Here is a 21,657-nt window from a genome sequence, read left to right on the forward strand (position 1 = left end):
CAATAGTTGAACAGTTTTTAACAAATTAATTTCTTACAAAATGAAGGAGAAGCAAGAGAGAGATAGAGTGAGATTGTCACTACAGAGCGAGATTGTTAACTATAATGTTACTGCATGATTGAATTTGTCCAATAGAAAACTCTTGTTTGCAACACCCTAGATCAGCTAGATGCAGGCAAGCTTGTTGCAAGGCTGTATTGAATGTGTCACTGTCTGTCACATCAAGTTTTTCTCTCGACCTGTGTGCACCTACGTTGCAAACTTCATTCATAGGCTAGGTTGTAGCAACCTCATGATGGGTATAGGGAAAATGTTAGTATCATGTAGTAGCCTAAACCTATTGATTTTACATTGAACTGGGTGAATGGAATATGAATTACAGTCATCCAATATGCTGTAATAGAAATAAGGCCTTGCTCATGAAAGAAAATGATTGTCCTCCCTCATCTTAAAACGGCACCGACCGCCACTGCTCTCACCCCCCCCCCCCCCTCTCTTCTCTCTCTCTTTCCCTGCCCTCTCTCTCTCTTTCCCTGCCCTCTCTCTCTCTTTCCCTGCCCTCTCTCTCTCTTTCCCTGCCCTCTCTCTCTCTTTCCCTGCACTCTCTCTTTCCCTGCCCCCTCTCTCTCTTTCCCTGCCCTCTCTCTCTCTTTCCCTGCCCTCTCTCTCTCTTTCCCTGCCCTCTCTCTCTCTTTCCCTGCCCTCTCTCTCTCTTTCCCTGCCCTCTCTCTCTCTTTCCCTGCCCTCTCTCTTTCCCTGCCCTCTCTCTCTCTCTTTCCCTGCCCTCTCTCTCTCTTTCCCTGCCCTCTCTCTCTCTTTCCCTGCCCTCTCTCTCTCTTTCCCTGCCATCTCTCTCTCTTTCCCTGTCCTCTCTTTTCTCTGTATATCCCCACTATTCCTCTATTTCGTTACATTGAAGGTTATGCTTTGAGATAAAAAAATAAATAATAATAAATGGGCTCCTAGACTGCTCACTTCTCAGTATCCTATCACTACTGCTCCACTCACACCCTGCTGTGTTTCCTGTTAACCAGGAGAGAGAGAGAGAGAGAGAGAGAGAGAGAGAGAGAGAGAGAGAGAGAGAGAGAGAGAGAGAGAGAGAGAGAGAGAGAGAGAGAGAGAGAGAGAGAGAGAGAGAGAGGACCTGTGCCCTCAGAAATAAGGGGGAACAGCCAAAACAATATACATTTACATTGCTACACACAGGACATTTGAACTTTACCCTAGATACACTCACATATACTAAGTATATAGTTTAGGCTACAGAGGTTTACACTCAGTCTCACAAAGCTAAATAAGAGTCGCAAACATACACCGACTGACTCACCGGAGAGCACGAAGGGTCGTCCGTTATTCGCGCGGGCTGGCGGAGAGAGGTGTGAACAGCAACAGGGAGTTCCAGGCGCACGGGACAGAACGGGTTGAGACCGTGGCTCGCGGAGCGCTCCTCTAGAGGGGATGTGAACGTGAGGCGCTCTCTCTTTGTCCGGAAGGGTTGGATTGACTGACACGCGCACTGACTGACGTCCACTCCGAAGCGCGCACCCTGGATGTGCTTGTGTTTTAACCGGAAAAATAGAAATCTGGTTTACGTGATTCATGTAGAAATTGTTCAAACGCAAAGTCCGGTGATTTGACAAAACCGCTGAGCCCGGGAATAGAACCGCTGGGCCTGTCCCAACCAGGTAGTCCCTTCCTACTATCCTGCTAGAGAGACACATATGTTTCCCATGCAAATAAAGCCCTCGAGTTGATTAAATTGAATTGATATAAAGACACCCAGATAGACAGAGACACTCTCTCTCTCTCTCTCTGTGTGTCGGCATCTAGAGAGGTGTGCTACTGGAAGCGGATAAAGTGTGATCTCGCCTACAGTCTATAACTAACGAACGGGTTTTCAGCATAACATCAGTTTGTTCAAGGCTGGAGACATCATAGAGATAAAGAGTAATGACGTATTTTGTAGGCATTAACTCCGCCAAGGTTCGTTGGCCAAAATCTACCGGAAAAATTAATGGCGTGTTTGTAGAGTCTGTGGTGAACATAATACGTTTTGTTCTATGAAGATAATCTTCATCGGCTAACTTCAATTTTTTTATTCAGAAAAATCTATGTAATGATGAAAAAATAAAGCGCATAAATGATTAATAATTCATCAGAGTAATGTTAACTGACTGCTATTATCTCGTAGAACAAAACGGATAAGAGCTCCTAAACCTGTGTTAACCTCCGACTTTATTTTCGGCATCCCGAGTGGCGCAGTGGTCTACTAAGGCAGTGCAAGAGGCGTCACTACGGTCCCTGTTTCGATTCCAGGCTGTATCACATCCGAATGTTATTGGGAGTCCCGTAGGGCAGCGCACAATTGGCCCATCGTCGACCGGGTTAGGCCATCATTGCAAATAATGATTTGTTCATAACAGACTTGTCTAGTTAAATAAATGTTAAATGCATAGATATGTATTTTTTTCATTCCCCATTAATATTTCCCATAGGGATGGCTGAACGAACCAGAGGTAATATCTTTCCGGGATTTAGGACTACAAACTGGCGAGCTTTGTTCTCTGTTGGGAACAAGAGGTTATAATGATTTTAGAGTTCTATGAAACTCAGAAATTGATGGAGGAGCCAGTAAGAGAAGGGACGAGCTTCTTCTTTGTCTCCATGCGGTGGCCAGTTTGTGGAACTGCAGATGCGATTCACTATATATTCTACCTCCTGGTGATGTCATTCGGAAACACAATGTCAACTTTCACTGCTATGCGGAAGACACACAGCTGTACATTTCGTTGAAACATGGTTAAGCCCCCAATTGCCCACCCTGGAAGCCTGTGTTTCAGACATAAGGAAGTGGATATTCTTTACTTTTAAACTTTGACAAAAACAGAGATGCCAGTTTTTGTTCCCAAGAAACAAAGAGATCTGCTGTTGGATCTGACAATTAATCTTGATGGTTGTAGTCGTCTCAAATAAAACTGCGAAGGACCTCGGCGTTACTCTGGACCCTGATCTCTCTTTTGAAGAACATATCAAGAATATTTAAAGGACAGATTTTTTTCCATCTTCGTAACATTGCAAAAATCAGAAACTTTTTGTAAAAAATTATACATAAAAATGTATCCACGCTTTTGTCACTTCTAGATTAGACTACTGCAACGCTTTACTTTTCCCGGCTACCCGGATAAAGCACTAAATAAAGTTCAGTTAGTGCTAAACAATGGCTGCTAGAATCCTGACTGGAACCAAAACATTTGATCATATTACTCCAGTGCTAGGCTCTCTACACTGGCTTCCTGTTCAGGCTAGGGCTGATTTCATGGGCTAGGTCCTACGCATCTCTGTGAGGACAGACACTGTAGATGCATCTGGACAGGGGAAACGTAAATTACCATTTATTTATTTGATTTGTTTCACCTTTATTTAACCAGGTAGGCTAGTTGAGAACACATTTATTTAACCAGGTAGGCTAGTTGAGAACACCTTTATTTAACCAGGTAGGCAAGTTGAGAACACCTTTATTTAACCAGGTAGGCAAGTTGAGAACACCTTTATTTAACCAGGTAGGCAAGTTGAGAACACCTTTATTTAACCAGGTAGGCAAGTTGAGAACACCTTTATTTAACCAGGTAGGTTAGTTGAGAACACCTTTATTTAACCAGGTAGGCAAGTTGAGAACACCTTTATTTAACCAGGTAGGCTAGTTGAGAACACCTTTATTTAACCAGGTAGGTTAGTTGAGAACACCTTTATTTAACCAGGTAGGCAAGTTGAGAACACCTTTATTTAACCAGGTAGGCAAGTTGAGAACACCTTTATTTAACCAGGTAGGCAAGTTGAGAACACCTTTATTTAACCAGGTAGGCAAGTTGAGAACACCTTTATTTAACCAGGTAGGCAAGTTGAGAACACCTTTATTTAACCAGGTAGGCTAGTTGAGAACACCTTTATTTAACCAGGTAGGCTAGTTGAGAACACCTTTATTTAACCAGGTAGGCTAGTTGAGAACACCTTTATTTAACCAGGTAGGCAAGTTGAGAACACCTTTATTTAACCAGGTAGGCTAGTTGAGAACAAGTTCTCATTTACAATTGCAACCTGTCCAAGATAAAGCAAAGCAGTTCGACACATACAACAACACAGAGTTACACATGGAGTAAAACAAACATACAGTCAATAATACAGTAGAAAAATAAGTCTATATATGATGTGAGCATATGAGGTGAGATAAGGGAGGTAAAGGCAAAAAAAAGGCCATGGTGGCGAAGTAAACACAATATAGCAAGTAAAACACTGGAATGGTAGATTTGCAGTGGAAGAATGTGCAAAGTAGAAATAAAAATAATGGGGTGCAAAGGAACAAAATAAATAAATAAATACAGTAGGGGGAGAGGGAGTTGTTTGGGGTAAATTATAGATGGGCTGTGTACAGGTGCAGTTATCTGTGAGCTGCTCTGACAGCTGGTGCTTAAAGCTAGTGAGGGAGATAACTGTTTCCAGTTTCAGAGATTTTTGTAGTTCGTTTCAGTCATTGGCAGCAGAGAACTGGAAGGAGAGACGGCCAAAGGAAGAATTGGTTTTGGGAGTGACCAGAGAGATATACCTGCGCGTGCTACAGGTGTGTGATGCTATGCTGACCAGCGAGCTGAGATAAGGGGGGACTTTACCTAGCAGGGTCTTGTAGATGACCTGGAGCCAGTGGGTTTGGCGATGAGTATGAAGCGAGGGCCAGCCAACGAGAGCATACAGGTCGCAGTGGTGGGTAGTACAGTGGGGCAAAAAAGTATTTAGTCAGCCACCAATCGTGCAAGTTCTCCCACTTAAAAAGATGAGAGAGGCCTGTCATTTTCATCATAGGTACACTTCAACTATGACAGACAAAATGAGAAAAAAAATCCAGAAAATCACATTGCAGGATTTTCTGATTTTTTTCCAGGTGCACCCTGGTCATACCAGCTCGGAAACCAGATTGCATAGATGAGAAGGTACGGTGGGATTCGAAATGGTGTTGTTTGTTAACTTGGCGTTCGAAGACCTTAGAAAGGCAGGGTAGGATAGATATAGGTCTGTAGCAATTTGGGTTGAGAGTGTCTCCCCCTTTGAAGAGGGGGGTGACTTGCAGCAGCTTTCCAATCTTTGGGGAGTTATATCTTGTCTATCAGCTTTCCAATTCCTTTGGCAGTTCTATCTTGTCAGAAAATGTTATAGTTAGGGATGGAAATTTCAGGGTTTTTGGTCTTCCTAGGCCAGGATTCAGACACGGCCATACATGGACATCCGGGTTGGAGGGGGGGATAAAGCAGTGAATAAAACAAACTTAGGAAGGAAGCTTCTAATGTTAACATGCATGAAACCATGGCTTTTACGGTTGCAGAAGTCAACAAATGAGAGCGCCTGGGGAATGGGAGCGGAGCTAGACACTGCAGGGCCTCGGTTAATCTCTACATCACCAGAGGAACAGAGTAGGAGTAGGATAAGGGTACGGCTAAAGGTTATAAGAACTGGTCGTCTAGTACATTCGGAATAGAGAGTAAAAGGAGCAGGTTTCTGGGCACGGTAGAATAGATTCAAGGCATAATGTACAGACAAAGGTATGGTAGGATGTGAATACAGTGGAGGTAAACCTGTGCATTGAGTGACAATGAGAGAGATATTGTCTCTAGGAACATCATTTAAACCAGGTTAGGTCACTGCATGTGTGGGAGGTGGAACTAAAGGGTTGGCTAAGGCGTATTGTACAGGGCTAGAGGCTCTACAATGAAATGAGGCAATAATTACTAACCAAAACAGCAATGGACAAGGCATATTGACATTAGGGAGAGGCATGCGTAGCCGAGTGATCATTGGATCCAGTGAGTAGCTGGGCGAGCTGGAGACATGGTGAATCAGACAGCTAGCGGGCCGGGGCTAGCAAGCTAGCAGAAGGGCCTTAGAGGGACGTCAGTTGTAGCCCCTTCGTGTGGTTACATCGGCAGATCAGTCGTGATGGATCAGCAGGGCTCCGTGTAGTGAAAGGGTTGAGGCCAATTATCAAAATAGGTGTAGTAAGCCCCCCCCAAAAATGGCTGATGGACCTCTTCAGCTAACAGTCCAGTGTGCTCTCGACAGCTAGCGGGCCGCGGCTAGCAGGCTAGCAGATGGGCATTCAGGGAACGTCGCGACGGGGGAGCCAGTTGAAAACCCCCTCGGGTGGATTACGTCGGAGTCCAATCGTGAAGGATCAGCAATAAAAGGGGTCCAGGCCAATTGGCAAAATAGTTATTGTAGCCCAAGGAGTGGCTGATGGACCTCTTCAGCTAGCCGGGAGATGGGCCTAGCATAGGCTAGCCGGACCTGCTGTTTTCGACTCTCTACCACACTTGCTGTCTCGACCTCTGAATGCTCGGCTATGAAAAGCCAACTGACATTTATTCCTGAGGTACTGACCTTTTGCACCCTCTACTACCACTTTGATTATTATTATTTGACCCTGCTGGTCATCTATGAACGTTTGAACATCTTGGCCACATACTTTTCTAATCTGCACCTGGCACAGAAGAGGACTAGCCACCCCTCATAGCCTGGTTCCTCTCTAGGTTTCTTCCTAGGTTCTGGCCTTTCTAGGGAGTTTTTCCTAGCCACCCCTCATAGCCTGGTTCCTCTCTAGGTTTCTTCCTAGGTTCTGGCCTTTCTAGGGAGTTTTTCCTAGCCACCCCTCATAGCCTGGTTCCTCTCTAGGTTTCTTCCTAGGTTCCTGCCTTTCCAGGGAGTTTTTCCTAGCCACCCCTCATAGCCTGGTTCCTCTCTAGGTTTCTTCCTAGGTTCCTGCCTTTCCAGGGAGTTTTTCCTAGCCACCCCTCATAGCCTGGTTCCTCTCTAGGTTTCTTCCTAGGTTCTGGCCTTTCTATGGAGTTTTTCCAAGCCACTCCTCAGAGCCTGGATCCTCTCTAGGTTTCTTCCTAGGTTCTGGCCTTTCTATGGAGTTTTTCCTAGCCACCCCTCATAGCCTGGTTCCTCTCTAGGTTTCTTCCTAGGTTCTGGCCTTTCTATGGAGTTTTTCCTAGCCACTCCTCATAGCCTGGTTCCTCTCTAGGTTTCTTCCTAGGTTCTGGCCTTTCTATGGAGTTTTTCCTAGCCACCCCTCATAGCCTGGTTCCTCTCTAGGTTTCTTCCTAGGTTCTGGCCTTTCTAGGGAGTTTTTCCTAGCCACCCCTCATAGCCTGGTTCCTCTCTAGGTTTCTTCCTAGGTTCCTGCCTTTCCAGGGAGTTTTTCCTAGCCACCCCTCATAGCCTGGTTCCTCTCTAGGTTTCTTCCTAGGTTCCTGCCTTTCCAGGGAGTTTTTCCTAGCCACCCCTCATAGCCTGGTTCCTCTCTAGGTTTCTTCCTAGGTTCTGGCCTTTCTATGGAGTTTTTCCTAGCCACTCCTCAGAGCCTGGATCCTCTCTAGGTTTCTTCCTAGGTTCTGGCCTTTCTATGGAGTTTTTCCAAGCCACCCCTCATAGCCTGGTTCCTCTCTAGGTTTCTTCCTAGGTTCTGGCCTTTCTATGGAGTTTTTCCTAGCCACTCCTCATAGCCTGGTTCCTCTCTAGGTTTCTTCCTAGGTTCTGGCCTTTCTATGGAGTTTTTCCTAGCCACCCCTCATAGCCTGGTTCCTCTCTAGGTTTATTCCTAGGTTCTGGCCTTTCTAGGGAGTTTTTCCTAGCCACCCCTCATAGCCTGGTTCCTCTCTAGGTTTCTTCCTAGGTTCCTGCCTTTCCAGGGAGTTTTTCCTAGCCACCCCTCATAGCCTGGTTCCTCTCTAGGTTTCTTCCTAGGTTCCTGCCTTTCCAGGGAGTTTTTCCTAGCCACCCCTCATAGCCTGGTTCCTCTCTAGGTTTCTTCCTAGGTTCTGGCCTTTCTATGGAGTTTTTCCTAGCCACTCCTCAGAGCCTGGATCCTCTCTAGGTTTCTTCCTAGGTTCTGGCCTTTCTATGGAGTTTTTCCTAGCCACTCCTCATAGCCTGGTTCCTCTCTAGGTTTCTTCCTAGGTTCTGGCCTTTCTATGGAGTTTTTCCTAGCCACCCCTCATAGCCTGGTTCCTCTCTAGGTTTATTCCTAGGTTCTGGCCTTTCCAGGGAGTTTTTCCTAGCCACCGTGCTTCTACACCTGCATTGTTTTCTGTTTGGGGTTTTAGGCTGGGTTTCTGTACAGCACTTTTTGTATAGAGCTTTATAAATACATTGTGTGTGTGTGTGTGTGTGTGTGTGTGTGTGTGTGTGTGTGTGTGTGTGTGTGTGTGTGTGTGTAATGGCCAGATCAATTAAACCATCCATTAATCACATCCATTAATCACACTGCACAAACCAATTGTTCGTGTTTGTTAATGACTGTGAATCTCTGTGGGACCCAGGCAGGTCAGGTAGAGGAGAGGAGGGAGTGGTGTCATCAGTGGAGCAGCTACTCCTTATCGTGAATAGTCTACCCCCAACACGCCAGCCTCCCCCTCCAAGCTACCTTCCTGAATCAAATCAAATCAAACTTTATTTGTCAAATGCGCCGAGTACAACAAGTGTAGACCCTGAAATGCTTACTTACAAGCCCTTAACCAGTTCAAGAAGAGTTAAGAAAATATTTACCAAATAAACTAAAGTAAAAAATAAATAAAAAGTAACACAATAACATAACAATAACGAGGCTATATACGGGGGGCAATGTAATAGTCCGGTGGCCATTTGATTAACTGTTCAGCAGTCTTATGGCTTGGGGTTAGAAGCTGTTAAGGAGCCTTTTGGTCCTAGACTTGGCGCTCCGGTACCGTATACCGTGCGGTAGCAGAGAAAACAGTCTATGACTTGGGTGAACTGGAGTCTCTGACAATTTTATGGGCTTTCCTCTGACACCATCTATTATATAGGTCCTGGATTGCAGGAAGCTTGGCCCCGGTGATGTACTGGGCCGTACGCACTACACTCTGAAGCACCTTGTGGTCAGATGCCACGCAGCTGCCATACCAGGCGGTGAGGCAACCGGTCAGGATACTCTTGATGGTGCAGCTGTAGAAACTTTTGAGGATCTGGGGACCCATGCCAAATATTTTCAGTCTCCTGAGAGGAAATAGATTTGATAGATGATAGATCGTTGGTGATGTGGACACCAAGGAACTTGAAACTCTCGACCAGCTCCACTACAGCCCCGTCAATGTTAATGGGCGCCTGTTCGGTCCGCCTTTTCCTGTACTTCCTGCTTTTGTTTTTGCTTGTAAGCAGGAATCAGGAGGATAGAATTATGGTCAGATTTGACAATGGAGAGCGAGGGAGAGGTGTGTACGTGTCTTTGTGTGTGGAGTGAAAGTTGAATAGAGTTTTTTTCCTCTGGTTTCACATGCACACAAAAATTTTGTAAAACTGATTTGAGTTTGCCTGCATTAAATCCCCCCCAACCAGTGTTAAACAAATCAAAATATAATTTAGATTTCAGATTCTTCAAAGTAGCCATCCTTTTCCTCGAAACCAATCAGTTGTGTTGTGTTGTGATAAGGTAGGGGTGGTATACAGAACATAGCCCTATTTGGTAAAATACCAAGTCCATATCATGTCAAGAACAGCTCAAAAAGGAAAGAGAAACAACAGTCCATCATTACTTTTAAGACATCAGTCAATGCGGAACATTTCAAGAACTATGACATTTTCTTCAATCCAGTCGCAACAACCATCAAGCGCTGTTGATGGTTAACTGGCTCTCATGGGGAATGCCACAGGAAAGGAAGACCCAGAGTGTCATGCCCTGATCAGTTTCACCTGTCCTTGTGATTGTCTCCACCCCTTCCAGGTGTCACTTATTTTCCCCAGTGTATTTATCCCTGTGTTTCCTGTCTCTCTGTGTCAGTTCGTCTTGTATGTTTTTCCAAGTCAACCAGCGTTTTTCCCGTTCTCCTGCTTTTTGCATTCTCCTTTTTCTAGTCCTCCCGGTTTTGACCCTTGCCTGTTTCTGGACTCTGTACCCGCCTGCCTGTCCTGACCTCGAGCCTGTCTGCCACTCTGTACCTCGTGGACTCTGATCTGGGTTTAACCTTTTGCCTGTCCACGATCATTCTCTTGCCAACTCCTTTTGGATTAATAAACATTGTAAGACTCCAACCATCTGCATCTGGGTCTCGCCTTGTGTCATGATACACAGTTAATCCAGAGGATAAGTTCGTTAGAGATACCAGCCTCAGAAATTGCAGCCCAAATAAATGCTTCACAGAGTTCAAGTAAAGACACATCCCAACATAAACTGTTCAGAGGAGACTGCATGAATCAGGCCTTCATGGTCCAATTGCTGTATAGAAACCACTACTAAAGGACACCAATAAGAAGAAGAGACTTGCTTGGGCCAAGAAACATGAGCAATGAACATTAGACCGGTGGAAATCTGTCCTTTGTGAGACAGTGTAGGTGAATGGATGATGTCCGCATGTGTGGTTCCCACCGTGAAGCATGGAGGAGGAAGTGTGATTGGGTGGGGGTGCTTTGCTGGTGACACTGTCAGTGATTTATTTAGAATTCAAGGCACATTTATCCAGCATGGCTACCACAGCATTCTGCAGCGAAACATCATCCCATCTGGTTTGTGCTTAGTGGGACTATCATTTGTTTTTCAACAGGACACCGACCCAACACACCTCCAGGGGCTATTTGATCAAGAAGGAGAGGGATGGAGTGCTGCATCAGATGACCTGGCCTCTACAATCCCCCTACCTCAACCCAATTGAGATGGTTTGGGATGAGTTGGACCGCAGAGTGAAGGAAAAGCAGCCAACAAGTGCTCAGCATATGTGGGAACTCCTTCAAGACTGTTGGAAAAGCATTCCAGGTGAAGCTGGTTGAGAGAATGCCAAGAGTGTGCAAAGCTGGAATCAATCAGTTACAGCTCATCTGTAAAGTGCATTGATATTTTATTTTATTTAACTAGGCAAGTCAGTTAAGAACAAATTCTTATTTTCAATGATGGCCTACCAGGGAACAGAGGGTTAACTGCCTTGTTCAGGGGCAGAACAACAGATTTTTTACCTTGTCAGCTCAGGGATTCCATGTTGCAACCTTCCAGTTACTAGTCCAACGCTCTAACCACTAGGCTACACTGCCGTCCCAATATGGTTTGCCTACAAGAATGTGTTTGTGCTGCTCTTGTAGTAATAGGAATTCAAATACTTTAATTTAATATGATCTTCAGTAAGTTACATATCACCCACCAGAGGGAGCCGAGAGCTACACAACGCACTTCATAGCAGCTCTATACTATAGACTAGTTTCTATAGTTACATTCACAAGGAAACAAGTACAGCAAGTACTAGCAGCAATCCCCATACCTCTCCCTTTCTCTCTCCTTCCCCAGTGGATGAGTACAAATGATTTTGCATGAGGTGTGTGGAGGTATGTGGTGACTGGGGTGTAATACCATAATCAAACAGCAGAGGATGCAGCATCACCCAGTCAGCACCACTCCATCCATGTATGACCAAACATTTGATTCTCCCAGCTCTACTCAAGTGTCTAGGAGGTAGAGGTTATTGATGTGAGATTCAGAGGTCTCTGAGAGTGATATGTTTGTGTGTGCTATATGTCTGTTCCATATGTAGGGTGTCCAATCAAAATCTCATCTTTTGACCAATGGGTAAAATAATATGTTAATTGTGTAGATAATCCTGGAAGAAAAGCAATGGTCCAAACCCCATGTCTCATAATGTTTTTTACCCTTGTAGATGGTCAAAATTAGGGTGACTAAATCAGCAGAGGCCAGAGAAAAAAAGTTGTAAAAAATCTGGAAAATAGCATCACATCAGGTATTCTGGATTCTGTGCAAGAATGAAGGCTATTGGTTACCTGACAGGATCCCTTTCCCATTGATCTCATCTTTCTTCTCGAATCCACAGGACATAAAACAATATAGAGGTCAGATGGATATGGATTTTGAGACATTGCATTTAGTATTCTCATATTTTAGTATACGCTTTTCATATTCATTCGAAATTCATGTTAATTTCTCGCCAAAACAAGCTTATCTCTGGGCAACACTTCCTTTTAAGGGGTCCTTATTACATAGTGTAATTACACTAACAAGTATTTTTTGTTAACTATAGCAACTCAGTTACACTCTAAAAAATGTGTGATGCAACAAACGTTCCTTTAAGATCCTCAAAGTTCTTTCTAAGAACCTTCGGGTTCTTGGCACTGAAAATGGCCCCCAAAAGGTTCTTCCCAGAACCCCGTAGGAGGTGGGGTTCATCGAAGAACCTCCTTAGTTGTTGGGGGTTCTTGCAGGAACCTAACTGCCCACCTGAAACATTTGGATTTAAAGGACACCAAGTGGAGGCACTTAAATGAAACATTTAAAGATCTCCTCAATTTAAGGTCAGGTTAGTCCCTTGTAAGATCTAAATGGATATTGTTTTACGATGATACCATCTATCTTTTCATATTTGTGAAAATCTTTCTAAAACAGAGACTGGACACAGTTCAATGGATATGAATTCAAGAAAGAGGTAAGAATATGTAGGCTATAAGAATATGTTGAAGGCTGGCTGTATTGGGTGCAGATGACTGAACTGCTCACTTCTGTGTCTGTGTCTGCAGGTATGCAGATGAGGAGACATACAAAGGAATGTCAATAGGTATTGGTATACAGATGAGGAGACATACAAAGGAATGTCAATAGGTATTGGTATACAGATGAGGAGACATACAAAGGAATGTCAATAGGTATTGGTATGCAGATGAGGAGACATACAAAGGAATGTCAATAGGTATTGGTATGCAGATGAGGAGACATACAAAGGAATGTCAATAGGTATTGGTATACAGATGAGGAGACATACAAAGGAATGTGAATAGGTATTGGTATACAGATGAGGAGACATACAAAGGAATGTGAATAGGTATTGGTATGCAGATCGCATTTACCATTCTGCTTCCTGACCTCATCAGTTAATATCCCAGAGGCCTCTACATTATGGGTAAGGGATGTGTATGAAAACCATTATCAAAACAGTTTTTTCCCCCCCATTCACATTCACCACAAAAAACCAAGGTATGAATAATGTCTGTGCATGTTTTGTTAATAAATATAACAGGACACCTGTTTGATCACCATGTACCACAAAATCATTCTGTTTGTGGATACGGAGAACATCAACACAGTAACATCGACAGGACAGAGGATATACACATTGGACTTGGGGCTCTGCTGGGAGTTTACCTCATATATAGATTTATTTATTTAATCTGTTTTGCCACTAAAATCTAAATAAACACTGACAACTAAACTATTGTGTTATTGTTGTTATTGTTATGCATATTATTATTACGCATAATAATAAGAGAGGGAGGGTGAGTCAAAAAATGAACCCCAAAACGTCCTTCAAAAGGTTCTTCAAAACGTTCTTCAAACGTTCTTCAAAACGTTCTTCAAACGTTCTTCAAAACGTTCTTCAAAACGTTCTTCAAAACGTCCTTCAAACGTTCTTCAAAACGTCCTTCAAAACGTCCTTCAAAAGGTCCTTCAAAACGTTCTTCAAAACGTCCTTCAAAACGTTCTTCAAAATGTCCTTCAAACGTTCTTCAAAACGTTCTTCAAAACGTCCTTCAAAACGTTCTTCAAAAGGTCCTTCAAAACGTTCTTCAAACGTTCTTCAAAAGGTTCTTCAAACCGTCCTTCAAAACGTCCTTCAAACGGTTCTTCAAAACGTCCTTCAAACGGTTCTTCAAAACGTCCTTCAAAAGGTTCTTCAAAACGTCCTTCAAAACGTCCTTCAAACGTCCTTCAAAAGGTTCTTCAAAACGTTCTTCAAGTATCCATTAAAAGGGGTTTCCAGGGGTTCCCCCACAGTTTCAATATGAAGACCCTCTAAAGGATACCCCAGGAACCTTTTCTTTTTTAGAGTGTATAACGGTGACAAACTGTTATGGCCTACATGAGGCTGTACCCGAGAGCAGAGCTTTCTGTTCAGTACCACGGGGTGAATCATCACCAATGCTACACCTGGCAAATCAACAGAGCCTCATCTGGCAGCGAAAATGATCATTCAGCCTCATTTACTGTCTTTTTAAAAACCATAGCTGACACGGCTGACTTGGTAAAAAATAAATAAATATTGTTTCTACTGACTCCTTGTTGTGTAACTCCATTTTTTTTTAAACGCATTCTCCTTCAAATAAAAACAAATGCAGACATGAGTTTTGAATTTTTAACCATACAGAAACATTACATTTATGTTCAGTAGATTTATAATGTTTGTTCATATATCATTATCAGCTAGCTCAAAATATAAGCAAGTGCAGGCAAATGAGCTGCGACGAGGTAGTCCTTCGTTCAGCACTTTCAAAAATAACACCAACAGAAATTCCGATAGGTGTTAGTTCAGATAAAATCAGCGAGATATTGAGGCCTTAACTTTATTCTTCTTTACGTCACCACTGAGAGAGAGAGAGACACGGTTAGCCTCCAATTTGAAATTTTTTATTAGGCCTATATGGTCTAAAAAGGAAGGAAAATAAAATCACGAGGATCCACTTTTATAGACAATATAACGGCGCACAGACAGCGCATTTCACAAACAAAACAACCCTCACAATATCAAATGGAATTACTGTACATGGGTCTATTACTAAACGGTCACTGTCAAACATGGTTCCAGACCCAACAACATTATATAGTATCCCCTCTTCATGGTTCCAGACCCAACAACATTATATAGTATCCCATCTCCATGGTTACAGACCCAACAACATTATATAGTATCCCCTCTTCATGGTTCCAGACCCAACAACATTATATAGTATCCCATCTCCATGGTTACAGACCCAACAACATTATATAGTATCCCCTCTTCATGGTTACAGACCCAACAACATTATATAGTATCCCCTCTTCATGGTTCCAGACCCAACAACATTATATAGTATCCCCTCTTCATGGTTACAGACCCAACAACATTATATAGTATCCCCTCTTCATGGTTCCAGACCCAACAACATTATATAGTATCCCCTCTTCATGGTTACAGACCCAACAACATTATATAGTATCCCCTCTTCATGGTTACAGACCCAACAACATTATATAGTATCCCCTCTTCATGGTTACAGACCCAACAACATTATATAGTATCCCCTCCTCATGGTTACAGACCTAACAACATTATATAGTATCCCATCTTCATGGTTACAGACCTAACAACATTATATAGTATCCCATCTTCATGGTTACAGACCCAACAACATTATATAGTATCCCCTCTTCATGGTTACAGACCTAACAACATTATATAGTATCCCCTCTTCATGGTTACAGACCTAACAACTTTATATAGTATCCCATCTTCATGGTTACAGACCCAACAACATTATATAGTATCCCCTCTTCATGGTTACAGACCCAACAACATTATATAGTATCCCCTCTTCATGGTTACAGACCCAACAACATTATATAGTATCCCCTCTTCATGGTTACAGACCTAACAACATTATATAGTATCCCCTCTTCATGGTTACAGACCCAACAACATTATATAGTATCCCCTCTTCATGGTTACAGACCCAACAACATTATATAGTATCCCATCTTCATGGTTACAGACCCAACAACATTATATAGTATCCCCTCTTCATGGTTACAGACCCAACAACATTATATAGTATCCCCTCTTCATGGTTACAGACCCAACAACATTATATAGTATCCCCTCTTCATGGTTACAGACCTAACAACATTATATAGTATCCCCTCTTCATGGTTACAGACCCAACAACATTATATAGTATCCCCTCTTCATGGTTACAGACCCAACAACATTATATAGTATCCCCTCTTCATGGTTACAGACCCAACAACATTATATAGTATCCCCTCTTCTTGTAGAAAAGCACATGAGCTAATTATAATACACAAAGTATGCAAAACAAAGAAATGCATAATTCCTACATTGCCTAAAATGATGTATAAGACACTGAGATAGACCTATATAACAATTGAGATGTACAAACTATGGCATAAGGGAACAATAAAGGGATAAGAGGCATTTTCGATTCTGACATTAATGAGCAAGTTCAGAGTGACGATATAACTATGTGTTCAGCACTTTTGAAATGGACATGACAGATTTCAGAACACGGGCGTTCTTGCAGTGTTCTCCCTGTACACCAAGTCAGAACCGTAGGATAAATTACAGGGGCGTATAAGCAGACAATGAAAGATTTTACAATTTTCCATGATGATAATTCTCTCCAACTGGCTTTAAGCTACATGTGCACCACCAAGTCAGAACAGTATAAGTTCTGAAGCGGGAGACGGCCATTTTTGGACTCACCGTGTTGAGTTCACGAACAGGAAAGTGGCGCGGCGGTCCTTCTTGTGGGCAAACTTTCTCATCAAAAGTCTGGTATTCTCTGGATTTATGGTCCTTTCAAGACAACTGGGAACTCGGGGTAAAATGAGGTCGAATCATGACGTCAGTGATCTTCAGGTGGGAAAGTCCAAGCTTTAGAAAGAGACCCGAGTTCCCAACTTTTATTCTGAGTTGAAAGACTGTTCGAAATGTATTTTTTTCCAGCCGGAGCTCGTTTTTTCCCGAGTTCTGAGTTGTCTTGAATGCACCAAAGTAGAAGATTTCCCAATTCTGAGTTACCAGTTGTTTTGACCCGGCAGAAATCATGCTGGATTGATAGCATGGCCAATATACATTTTCTTGCCCACGGTGTGAATGTTTATCCTTTTAATCTTGGAAAAGAGACTATTTCAGACATATGTTTGAAATCCTTAAACCCAGACTTGGGCCACACACCCTCTCCACTGAAGTGCAGGCAGGGGAAGAAAAATATTGATTGCTTTGCATCGCAGTTAGATTAGCAGATTCCTTCCAAACCACTCATTGTTGAATGTGTGATTTCTGACTTGTGGTGTAATATTTGTCCAATGGCAGATGAGCACAGAAACATTTTATCTATAATTTCTGAAGTCTGATCACAGATATAACAATGATGGAAAGTATTCAGACCCCTTGACTTTTTCCACATTTTGTTACATTTACAGCCTTATTCTAAAATTGATAAAATCATTTTTCCTCTCATCAATCTACACATAATAGCCCATAATGACAAAGCAAAAACAGGTTTTTAGAAATTTTTGCAAATTTATAACAAATTAAAAGCAGAAATATCTTATTTACTTAAATATTCAGACCCTTTGCTCAATACTTTGTTGAAGGACCTTTGGTAGCGATTACAGCCTTGAGTCTTCTTGGGTGTGACACTACAAGCTTGGCACAATTGTATTTGGGGGGTTTCTCCCATTTCTTTCTGCAGATCCTCTCAAACTCTGTCAGGTTGGATGGGGAGTTTCGCTGCACAGCTATTTTAAGGTCTTTCCAGAGATGTTCGATTGAGTTCAAGTCCGGTGTGACGACCCTCCCACTCTGTCTGCCGAATTCTTTCTCTTTGCTCTTGTTTTCCTTAATAGTGTCATGACGTTGGCCTGGGGGTAGGTTTATGACAGTCATAAATACCTCTCCCCCCCTTTTCCTCTCTCTACCCTACTGATGTGACATTTGAAAATCCCTCGGTTAACATAGAGATTCTGGGAACATCAGACGGTGGGGGGAAATGAACCATATTTTGGTAATCCGACCAGTTGAACATATGCGTTGGTACTTAATGAATACGATGTCAGTTTGGTTGTCATCTGAGACATTCTCAATGACAGGATGATATAAACACTACAGTGGAAAGTCTGCACATTGTAGTTATCGGATTCACATGGAATTGTTGTTCAATTGAAATGTTTGAATATAAAATTATTGGTGAAAAGATGAAATTTAATTTTAGCTTCCAAATGAGAGATTTGGGTTTTCATAAGGTTTGGGCTCTGTTCAATCAGTAGGTTATAAAACTTTTCAAACACACCCTTCTCCCTCCACTATATAAAGCCTTGATGAAAATGTAACCTCCTGTTCTGAGGATGTGAGGACGACGGTCCGATGTCAGAATAGTTCAAATAATAACTACAGAACGAAGCCAACCTCAGCGTGAGCTTTGGTTGCGAATGGTATGAACTTCGAACTGTTATTCATTACAGAAGTGATACCTCCTAGCCGTTGAGTTAGCAACAGCAGATGCAAACGTGGGCTAGGAAAGAACAGACAGAGTATCCCATCTACCACACAACGATGTTACTACAACCTATCTAATTTACCAGCAGAGACATTCTTCAAAGGACAAAGGACTCTGTTGGGCAACACGGCCTTCCATCTACCACCAACCTACTGAAGTGCAGCTCAGAGCAAATATTTATTGCATTTTCCTTTTCCAAATGGGCGATAATTTAGAATGCATAAGATACTGTATTTACGATAGAGACATCGCTTCTCCCTTTGTTCTCCAGTCTTCCCGCTCCTTCACTCAAACCCAGCCTCCTTTTCTTTGTGTAACAAGCTGTCATATCCGTTCCGCCCGCTAGGGACGTTTTCCTTTATGACGTAATTTGTAATCAAGGTGTCACGCCTTGGTCATAATGTTTTGTGTTTTCGTTATATATTTTGGTCTGGCCAGGGTGTGACATGGGTTATGTGTTGTGTTCGTATTTGTTTTTTTTGTAGGCATTGGGATTGTGAATGATTAGGGGTGTGTCTAGTTAGGCTTGGCTGCCTGAGGCGGTTCTCAATCAGAGTCAGGTGATTCTCGTTGTCTCGGATTGGGAACCGTATTTAGGTAGCCTGAGTTTCACTTTGTAGTTTGTGGGTGATTGTTCCTGTCTCAGTGTAGTGTTCGCCTTTCTCCTCTCCTGCGCTGCCGGAGTCTCCAGTCTGCCCAGCGCCGCCTGTCTGCCCAGCGCCGCCAGTCAGACCAGCGCCGCCAGTCTGCCCAGCGTCGCCAGTCTGCCCAGCGTCGCCAGTCTGCCCAGCGTCGCCAGTCTGCCAGGATCCGCCAGAAGTGCCAGTCAGCCAGGATCCGCCAGAGGTGCTGTCAGTCTGCATGAAGCAGCCAGAGCTGTCAGTCTGCAAAGAGCTGCCAGTCTGCAGGGTGCTGTCAGCCTGCATGGAGCAGTCAGAGCTGTCAGTCTGCATGACGCAGCCAGAGATGTCAGTCTGCAAAGAGCTGCCAGTCTGCAGGGTGCTGTCAGCCTGCATGAAGCAGCCAGAGCTGTCAGTCTGCAAAGAGCTGCCAGTCTGCAGGGTGCTGTCAGCCTGCATGAAGCAGCCAGAGCTGCCAGTCTGCAAAGAGCTGCCATCTGCAAGGAGCTGCCAGTCTGCAGGGTGCTGTCAGCCTGCATGGAGCAGTCAGAGCTGTCAGTCTGCATAGAGCAGCTAGATCCGCCAGTCAACCAGATTCTTCCAGATCAGACAGTCAGCCATGATCTTCTAGATCTGCCAGTCAACCAGAATCTTCCAGATCTGCCAGTCAACCAGAATCTTCCAGATCTGCCAGTCAACCAGTCTCTTCCAGATCTGCCAGTCAACCAGTCTCTTCCAGATCTGCCAGTCAACCAGTCTCTTCCAGATCTGCCAGTCAACCAGTCTCTTCCAGATCTGCCAGTCAACCAGTCTCTTCCAGATCTGCCAGTCAACCAGAATCTTCCAGATCTGCTAGTCAACCAGAATCTTCCAGATCGGCCAGCCAGCCAGGATCTACCGGAGCCTACTACCTGCCTGAGCTTCATCTCAGTACTGGGCTTCCTCTCAGTACTGGGCTTCCTCTCAGTACTGGGCTTCCCCTCAGTCCCGGGCTTCCCCTCAGTCCCGGGCTGCCCCTCAGTCCCGGGCTGCTTCTGTCCCGAGCTGCCCCTCAGTCCCGAGCTGCCCCTCAGTCACGAGCTGCCCCTCTGTCCCGAGCTGTCCCTCAGTCCCGAGCTGCCCCTCAGTCACGAGCTGCCCCTCTGTCCCGAGCTGTCCCTCAGTCCCGAGCTACCCCTCAGTCCCGAGCTGCCTCAGTCCCGAGCTGCCCCTCTGTCCCGAGCTGCCCCTCAGTCCCGAGCTGCCCCTCAGTCACGAGCTGCCCCTCAGTCCAGTGGGGATCTGGGTGAGGACTATTAGGCCATGGTCGGCGGCGAGGGTGGATTATCCCAGGACGCGAAGGGGAGGAACTATTACATTAATGGAGTGGGGTCCACGTCCCGAGCCGGAGCCGCCACCATGGACAGACGCCCACCCGGACCCTCCCTATGGTTTTGAGGTGCGTCTGGGAGTCCGCACCTTAGGGGGGGGGGTTCTGTCACGCCTTGGTCATAATGTTTTGTGTTTTCGTTATATATTTTGGTCTGGCCAGGGTGTGACATGGGTTATGTGTTGTGTTCGTATTTGGGTTTTTTGTAGGCATTGGGATTGTGAATGATTAGGGGTGTGTCTCGTTAGGCTTGGCTGCCTGAGGCGGTTCTCAATCAGAGTCAGGTGATTCTCGTTGTCTCGGATTGGGAACCGTATTTAGGTAGCCTGAGTTTCACTTTGTAGTTTGTGGGTGATTGTTCCAGCCAGATAGGCTGTAATAAGTTTCACGTTCCGTTTGTTGTTTTCGTCTTTATAAGTTATTTCATGTATCGTTCCGTTTTCCTTCATTAAAGATCATGAGTAACCACCACGCTGCATTTCGGTCCGCCTCTCTTTCAACAACAGACGAACGCCGTTACAGAATCACCCACCACACACGGACCGAGTGGCGTGGTAACAGGCAGCGACAGCAGGAGCAGAAAAAGGAGGATGAATTGTTCGGAGAATGGACATGGGAAGACCTGTTGGATGGCAAAGGTTGTTACACTTGGGAGGAGATACTGGCCGGAAGAGATCGCCTCCCATGGGAACAGGTGGAGGCACTTAGGAGAGCAGAGGCAGCAGGAGATAGGAGCCGACAATACGAGGGAACACGGTTGGCAAGGAAGCCCAAAAAGCAACCCAAAAACATTATTGGGGGGGCTTAATGGGAGTATGGCAATGCCAGGTAGGAGACCTGCGCAAACTCCCTGTGCTTTCCGGTGGGCTAGAGAGACCGGGCAGACACCGTGTTATGCTATGGAGCGCACGGTGTTTCCAGTGCGGGTGCATAGCCCGGTGCAGTACATACCAGCCCTTCGTATTGGCCGGGCTAGAGTGGGCATCGAGCCAGGTAAGCTTGGGCAGGCTCGGTGCTCAAGAGCTCCAGTGCGCCTGCACGGTCCGGTCTATCCTGTGCCACCTCCACACTCCAGTCCTCCGGTGGCAGCTCCCCGCACCAGGCTTCCTGTGCGTGTCCTCGGCCCAATACCACCAGTGCCAGCACCACGCACCAGGCCTCCAGTGCGCCTCTCCTGTTCAGCGCAGCCAGCGCTTTCCTCCTCTACAGCGCTGCCGGAGCCTCCCGCCTGTTTAGCGCAGCCAGAGCCTTTCTCCTCTCCTGCGCTGCCAGAGTCTCCAGTCTGCCCAGCGCCGCCTGTCTGCCCAGCGCCGCCAGTCAGACCAGCGCCGCCAGTCTGCCCAGCGTCGCCAGTCTGCCCAGCGTCGCCAGTCTGCCCAGCGTCGCCAGTCTGCCAGGATCCGCCAGAAGTGCCAGTCAGCCAGGATCCGCCAGAGGTGCTGTCAGTCTGCATGAAGCAGCCAGAGCTGTCAGTCTGCAAAGAGCTGCCAGTCTGCAGGGTGCTGTCAGCCTGCATGGAGCAGTCAGAGCTGTCAGTCTGCATGACGCAGCCAGAGCTGTCAGTCG

At 44.9% G+C, this 21,657-nt stretch overlaps 1 protein-coding gene across 3 annotated transcripts in view; it reads right to left on the bottom strand.

Annotated features, from left to right (window-relative positions):
• LOC115116659 (proto-oncogene tyrosine-protein kinase Yrk-like) overlaps positions 1–1,493 on the bottom strand; it is an 82,146-nt gene extending 80,653 nt beyond the window's left edge. The window contains exon 1 of one of the 3 annotated variants that reach the window (XM_065020187.1): positions 1,328–1,493. The gene's annotated coding sequence lies outside the window, so the exon portion shown is untranslated. The remainder of the gene's footprint in view (positions 1–1,327) is intronic. The other 2 variants (XM_065020188.1, XM_065020189.1) reach the window with 2 other exon arrangements.
• Positions 1,494–21,657: the final 20,164 nt, after the last annotated feature.

This window comes from Oncorhynchus nerka, linkage group LG7 (genome assembly GCF_034236695.1).
Source record: "Oncorhynchus nerka isolate Pitt River linkage group LG7, Oner_Uvic_2.0, whole genome shotgun sequence".
In the NCBI taxonomy this organism is placed as follows: domain Eukaryota; kingdom Metazoa; phylum Chordata; class Actinopteri; order Salmoniformes; family Salmonidae; genus Oncorhynchus; species Oncorhynchus nerka.